The following is an 8,190-nucleotide window of genomic DNA, read 5'->3' on the forward strand; positions in this document are numbered from 1 at the left end:
CCACCCAAGGGACCTCCCTTGAGCAGGATGCAGGGGTGTACGCCTGAACTCTCTGCAGGGCAGCCTCACAGTTGGAAGACAAGTGGGTGCAAAGCAGCGTGACAGCACTCTCAAGCCCTTTCCTTCAACCATGGGAACAAAGCACCATCCAGCTGCAGAAACATTTACTTTAGCTCAAATGATGGTGCTATTCCAAGCCCATGGAGGTTGCTACAAGATTTGTCCCAACTGCTGGGGACCCAACAAGATTTGGTCAAAACTGCTCAGAGTCATGGCTGTGTCACTTAGTGTATTTCACATAGTGATAATGTTACTTATTTTAGCATTTAGGTCTGCGTTATTGCTAAAGCTGCACTTTTTAATTCCCATGAAGTACCCTGAATTTTTTCCTAATTTGTTAGAGCTTTTAAATAATGAAGACCATTCTCTGCGTTTGTTTTCCAGAGTGTTAAAGAAACTAAGACATTCCTCCTTAACCAGTACTTTCAGAGAAGAGGGTCCAGAGATCACTTTCCACCAAGGCTCATCCATTAGATCACACATTTGGTGTAGCTGAAGACACGCTGGTTAATAGACAAAAGATGAAATGTCCTACAGAAATATAACCTGCAGGGCACAACTAGCAGAAGTGTCAGACTTCCACAGACATTCAATGGGGAGCCCATTTCTGTGGCCAGTGTTAGTTCCTTTGGTCTGACGAGCAGAACAAATCCCTTCCAACATCACCGATTCGTTTGAGTGCTCCCAACCTCCCCAGAATCATTTCAGAGCCACATGGAATCCAAAAACACTAAAAAGCACTCCAGAATCACATAAGGAAAATTATTTAGCCATAAGCGACTAAAAAGGAAGCACTGAAGTTATTTGCATGTATTACTTTAAATAAAAGGTTAGGTGTTTCCCCTACCAGGCAATAAATTCAGAAACAAGCAGTTTTCCTAGAGCTAGCAAAGCAAGAGGAATTTCCCCAAGTATGGGGGGAAAATTCAGCGGGGAGGAGCACTTTCAAATTCCCACTTGTCTGGAAGTCTCCGAGTGCAGGCAGCAAACCCTGCCTAAGCCTGCGGGAAAAGTGAGGAGGAGGGATTGCCCGAGCCCTCCAGCCCCCCGTCCCCAGACGCGGGCGGCAGGCGGGAGCGCTGTGCCTGCGCTGCCCCCAGTTGCCGCGCTGTGAATGCGCCTCGGATGGTGTGTGCAGGCGTGGGACCGCGGGGGCAAGGAGCAGCCACGGCTGCACCAGAGAAGGTGCGGGTTTTTCTCTTCCCACCCGAGCAAAGAGAGCCCGACACCCTGAAGGAAATAAAAAGGACTGTTAAGAAGGAGCGGGAACTCACCTGCTTTTGCTTTTCCCGTTGCCACCAAGGTGTTTTTCCCTCGAAACCACCTCCCCCCGGAGCAGTGCCTCCCGTGAGCTCGCCTCTCCCGGTGACTGCCCGGCCACACCGGCCGCGGGAGACGCTGGAGGGGAGGGTGGGAGGCACACGGGGAGTTTGCACAGGGAGCTTAAAGGCACAGGCTGAGAAGCAGGAACGATTCACTCTGAAAAGCTGGTTTGTTTCTTCACTACTGGACTTTGGGTTTAAGAACTTTTTTTTTTTTTCCCCTAGCTGCCTGCGTTGGAAACTCGAGCAGAGATGCCCCAGCTCTTGCTTCACCCCAGCCCGTAGTACAGTTTCTGCAGTTCGCTGTACAACTCCCATTCAGTTCAGGAGCGTTTCACCAGCAGGACAGAAAGCCAAACTGCTGCCTGAAGTGCTGGTGATTCATGCCAGCAGCACTGAATTCATCCCACTCACCAGAACTGGTCAGCCCCACACAGTAAAACCGTGTGGGTCATCGGTTACCAAGCACTGTCCCATGCACACAGAAAACAGTAAAGGGGAGCACTTTTACAGAAAAACACTCATTTCCTCAGTCAGATATCCATAGTCCTTACAGTCCATACTCGGTTTATCATCATAACAGTCTCTGTGCGAGGAAAATGGCCTAACTGCTCCGCAGGGACAGGCAGGGATTATCTAGCATCACACACACCTATGGCAGAGGCCGCAATTGGATTCCTTGTGCTGAAGTTGATGTCTGAGCCCACAAATGAGCCTTCTGCCATCTTGAAAAGACAGAAACCACATGAAAAACTGAGAACTCGTTTTGCTTTAATCTGAATTTTTGCCTGCTGCTTGACACAGTCAGCTCTCACCCAATTGCCACTTCTGATGCTAAGCAGCTTCAACATTAACGGCAAACTTTAGCAGTTAGTGTGTTTAAAGAGCAAAGCAAGGAAAGAACATCAGATTTTTAAATTATAAAATGATCATAGGGACTTCTCTGAAGTTGGTTTTGATAAGAGTATATTCTTTCATTCCTAACATCTGCTGTCCCATGGATCTCTCCAGACCAAGCAGTAACCACTGAAACCTGTTTTAATTTCCTCCTGAGCACCAATAATGAAGACTTGGCTGGTTAAAATTCCTCCTGCAGCTTCAATGAACCAGGAAAATGCAGCGATCTCTGAATATAAACACATTCGGCTGTGAGCCAGTGAATGCCACAAGCAGCTCCTGCCCTTACTGACAGACTGCATGTACCATATGTACATCCCCGTGAAAGAGCTGAGCAGAAGACCGACGTCCTCCTAAAATTTCAGCAGATAAAGAAGAACCTGCACGTATCTTTGTGGGACTAGAGAAGACAAAACTGCTTGATCAAACCCCAAGAGCAATAAGGGGAGGAGGGGAGATACGGCTGCAATAAGAGAAGAAACCAGCAAAATCTAGTAGGTGCATTAGTGGTAGAATAGGTTAGAAATGAGGAGTAGCAGTAGCAGTCTCTGCACTCCTGCTGAAGGCACTAGGAGCAAACACATAAAAGTTAAACGAGAAGACAGTCACTATGAATATGAGCACTGGCAACCAAACTCACCAAACTCAACAGTGGCAGTTGGGGCCACTCTGCTCATTGCAGGTTTGCTGCACACACTTACAGCGTACAGATAAAATAAACACTGCACTAAAGCGATATAATACTTGAAATTCAACAGAATAATCAGGAGAACATCGTGACGCACCAGTAGGATTTAAACGCCTTTAACAGTATTTAGCTGGTTTGCTACATTACTTGTTGGAGTGCTGGAAAATGCTTTGCACAGGATACATAATTATTTCAATGGCCAAGAAAATTTGTAGGTGCAAAATACACAGCAAGGAGGGTTTTACATGAAAGGATTTCAAAGACCACTCATTTCATTCTGCTTCCTGGGAAAGCTTTTTTACTGAGGGCATGGAAAAAATGAAGGTGAGGTTAAATGGTTGTGTCTCCTGGTTCTCTTCCTGTGATACAACAACTAAGAAATGGAACAAGGACAGAAAACAACAGCTTATGGTAACTGATCAGAAATTAAGAGTTATTTTATCATCAGAACCCCATCCTGATACATCAAGGATGGGCATCACACACTCTGCAGCACCACCCCTAGGTCACGTTTTCAGTGCAGATTTTCTCTTTTCATTTTCTTTTTCTGCACTGGGAAGAGACATTTCTTAGACCTGAAGGGAACAACAAAAGTATCTGTTGATTTAATTTCATTTTAAATCTTGATTTCAGAGAGATAAACCAATCCAAATATAAAAGAATATAGGAATAGAAGAAATAATACTTGTACTTAACTTTAAGAGGAAATTTGAGAAGAAAAAAATTTTTTTCTATAAAATCCAATTCTGCACTACTGATTTTTATAAATACAGAAAACTGACAGTTATATGGCTTTTTCCTGCTAGAAGTTTCTCCCTCTTTTTTCCACGAAATATTATAGCAATACTGAGTGACTTGTTAACTTCTTATTAATGAAAGTTATTTGAACTTTGATGGAATTGTTTTCAGTGTATGGTAGCCACTGAACAGCTCTGTAACGGCCACAGCATTGTGTCCCGTTGCTAACCTCCATCCTAGGTAAGGTACAACATAAATATACTCTTGATATGGACTTCTGGAGGTCTCTCAACCAACTTCTCACTTGAAATAGGACTATCATCGCCCTAATCACTGTAGTAGGTACTGTGGATCTTTTTGCCAGCTTTAAAGAGCTATTGCCTATGGCTAACATGACAGTAACAAGGTAACAGAGTGCAGTAGGCAGGACGAAAGAAACCTCCTGAAGTTCAACAAGACTGAAAAATTCTGCCCCTGGGATGGACTAACCCCACACCAGAGAGCCCATGCAGCTCCTTAATGCCCTCTGCCTGTACTAGTCCATCCCCATGTTGGGAAGCAAACAGATCTAGGAAGAGGCACCAGGCCAAGGCTTGCTGCTCAGATGGTGTTTCCTTGTATCCTCCAGGGAAAAGAGGATTTCCCCTGCCCCACACAGAGGAAAACATGGAATATTTGAATGGCTGGACTATATGGCTATGCACTCGCAGAGGACGCATACATGACCATGACGAGGCTAAAGACCATAAGAACATTTTGATGAATACCTGGGAAGGAACAATGGGAGGTCATTTGCCCTCCTAACTTTTTTTTTCCCTAAAGCATCTAGATTTTTTACGGAAACCTCTTATGCAAGAAGTAGTGACAGCTGTCCTGATCTGATGCATCAACCCCAAAATAAGATGTAACAGTAGATTACTGCTTCTGCTCCGCTGCAGCTAACCAGTGAGGCAAAAGTGAAAAAAGCAGGCCGTCTCATACCTGAGAAGACTGGAAGATTCCCCTGGGCTAGAGCCAGGGGTTGTTTTGGACTTGCTCAGGAGCACCTGCTGGGAACAGGATGATTCCTAGGAGCCACTGGAGACCCATAGCACACCTCTTCCCAAAGTTGCATCTCTTTTCAAGGAACTCTTCTACTGAGAGCAGTATGCAGAGGTGATCTAAAGAGTCAAGTATATCTTGGAGGTGATACTGAAGAGAAAGGATGTGGAGACTGACAAGCCATGAATATGAGAATTGTATTTAAAAAGAAAAAACTGAGATCAAAATTTGAAATACTGTATTTGCCTGACTACAGTTCCCACAAAAAGAAAAATACCAGGTTCATACCTAATATTACGCTTAAAGGCTAAAGAAGTTCAGAGCTTTGTATTTTCACTCATCATCACTATTTTTCTGTTCTAGTAACTTTCTTCCACCTCCTACTACACAACAGCACTGGGCCTGTGAATGCTGGAAATCTGGGCTGCTGTTGTTCATTATGGTGAGTAAAAAGCTCTCTCTTATTTGCTATGTCTGATATGCAATCTTCATTCCCTTCTAAAATAGAAAAAAAATTAAAAGCATTTGGGATATGTGGCAAGAGCTATGGAACTTGTTACAAGTAAGCCGTGAGTATGAACAACTCAAGTGTGTCTTTTAGTTGTGGTATAGCTGGGGATCAAGGTTGTTCCTGTGTGCACAGCCAGTGCAGCTAAGTCATCAAGTCCCTAGGTGGTCCAGGAACTCCCCACTTAATCATCTGCACGGGTGAGCTAATGAACTGATTTGAGACAATGAACTGACTTGAAACTAGGCAATTGACTGAAGATCTTCACAAGAAAGTATTTGAGCAATTGGTGCAGGAGCTCTCCAGGTGGGAATTTCAGCGTGCCCTGAAGACAACCTTCAGGCAGGACCTGTGCATAGGCCAATTCCTGTGTTTACACGAGCCATCATCCTGGGTGGAGGATCCAGCCTTTCCTTCCAGGGACTCCCTGAGGGGGTTCTTGCTGCAAAACTGAGCAATTTGTACATAGATAAGATGCTTGTAAATAGTCAACACCAACTATTCCTGCAGATGCAGAAATGGTCACGTAGGACAGATCTTTAGTAAATATGTAAGATAGTTGGGAGATGCTTTGGAATGTAATTAAGATAATCAATGGTGATGGATCATGCACATGTGGTACTGGTGGTGGAACCATGGGCCAGCTCTACCGTAAGAATTCAGCAGAACAGCAGTTTAGGGTCTCACCCGACCCAGATGAAGACATCCTCCTGTTTGAATGATTTAGTTCTCCATTAGAGCATTACTCTGTGCCAAGACAAATAATTTAGGGTTTTTTGTTTTTTTGTTTTTTTTTGTTTTTTTAAAATGCTCTGTCCATGTCTATGCAACAGATACAGTAATATAAAAGTCATACAAGTTCTTCATTACGCTAATTTTGTTCTAGTATACAGGTGTATGTTTAAATCTAGAATACTAGTTACTGTTCAACTAATACAGGATGAGGTTTAGAATATCTTAGGATGAGCTTTGCGGCCAGACTGTATCTTAATATTTACTACTCTTTAATTAACACAAAACCAGTCTTTCTGGTTTTGAACCCTCTTTGTCTGAATGGAAGTAGCTGTCTCCTGATTCCCCAGCAACAGCCCGAACAGAAAGGCTGTCTTGCTGCAACTTTTTTTTTTTTTTTTTTTTTTTAAAGCCGGGTAACACAAGAAATTTCTCAATTTTTGTCTTCCCAGCTGTATTGCATATCTAAAAGTGAAATGCAGGGCATACTGAAAACCATGGGCACAAAACCACAGAGTGGAAATGTACTTGTTTTCAGTTTGTACCATTCTCGGATACATCCATGACTTGCCTTGTAATTCAGTAGAAATTTACTATTTTTTAAAAAGAGGGACTGTTAGTAACCACCTTCCTTCCCAAGCACCAGCGCTACAACATGCAACAGATCAGTCAAAACTGATTGTACCAGTAGAACGATCACATCAGGGTTATAAAAGCAGGGAAAAGAGATGACTTCTGTGAACTTCTTGAGGATGTGAAACACTCTTTCTGCTATCAAGTCTTGCACGTTAACAGAAAACTTGAAAAAGCCACGGGCAAGTTTTAAGAATTTTGCATGGAATCCAGCTCAAGGCGGAAGCTGTGCGCAGCGATCTTTTAAATCACAAAAGACATTTTATCACATCCTGGTGCAAACAATAAAAAGTAGTAAACTGGATTTCAAATGTAAAGGTGATACTAAATAGCAAAATTCAGTTCAAAAATTAAGTATCTTTATTTTACAGTTTTAGAAAATTTTTTACAGTTTTAAACTAAAACAGGCTAAAGGAAAGTAAATTCCAGTGTTTTTTAAAAGCAAAACAGAAGAAAAAAGAGACACTGCAATTTCAGTTGACCAGTCATTTTCAAGTTTTTCTTTCACCATATCTATGTATGCCTGAAAGAGACTTAATTACTCCATGGAAAATTCACTCTGCAGAAACCCTTGGGATATTTCTCATCTCTTGTCCTAAGATTCTGTTCCCCACACTGCTAATTTTGAAATAGGGTTTTTCCTATGTTACATCACAGAAGGAAGAAGCAAATCTACATTTGGTCACTGGAAATGCTATGTATTACAATGTATTTACAGATATAAAAATATATACATTATGATATGCTGTGCAATTGGATACAAGGCTGTAATTCAGTCGGAGGGAGGGCTGATATCAAAACCATGAAGAGCTATACAGACATAGGGTGGAAAGAACCCACCCAGACTGAATTGAAAATCTGATGCACGTATTACAGTAAGACCTACAGTTTTGGAAAAACAGAAATGTTTATCAAAAATGTCTTTTACTACTTGGAAACGACATTGCTTTTTCTCTTGGTCTCTTTTACTACTTGGAAACGACATTGCTTTTTCTCTTAGTCTTCACAATGGCTTTATCCTATTGTCAGCACAGGAAGAGATGAGTAAGGTGACATGTTCAGTTCTTTGTTATTACTTGCAAACAATAACAACAACAAAGAAATCTTACTTGTACCATAGATATAAGATACTTATATCATAGATAAAAGTCACAAAATTACTGATTTATTTATCCTTGCAGATACCATGCACCAATTTTGCAAGTCATCACCTAGCAAATACTACACCTTCTCCAGTCTGTGTGAAAGAAGGCGTTGCCCTCTTCACACAAAGGGGTCTACAATTCAGCAATCCAGTGAACTAAAACTACGAAACTAATACACATAGTGTATGTGATTAACTGACTGACAAGGTAAATGAGATGCAAGATAAAAATCACGGAATTGGGGAAGGATATTCATTTTATCAGCATCCTGACACAGCTGTTGATGACTGACTACATCCTTATAGAGCACTAAATCCCTCATTCTGTACATCCCACCTGCACTTCACTTCTACAGCTTCAGTTTGTTTGGCAATAGTAACCCCTGTGCAGGAAAAATACTTGAACTGAGTTTTCGCACCAGTCTTC

This window comes from Gymnogyps californianus, chromosome 24 (assembly GCF_018139145.2).
Source record: "Gymnogyps californianus isolate 813 chromosome 24, ASM1813914v2, whole genome shotgun sequence".
Classification (NCBI taxonomy): Eukaryota; Metazoa; Chordata; class Aves; order Accipitriformes; family Cathartidae; genus Gymnogyps; species Gymnogyps californianus.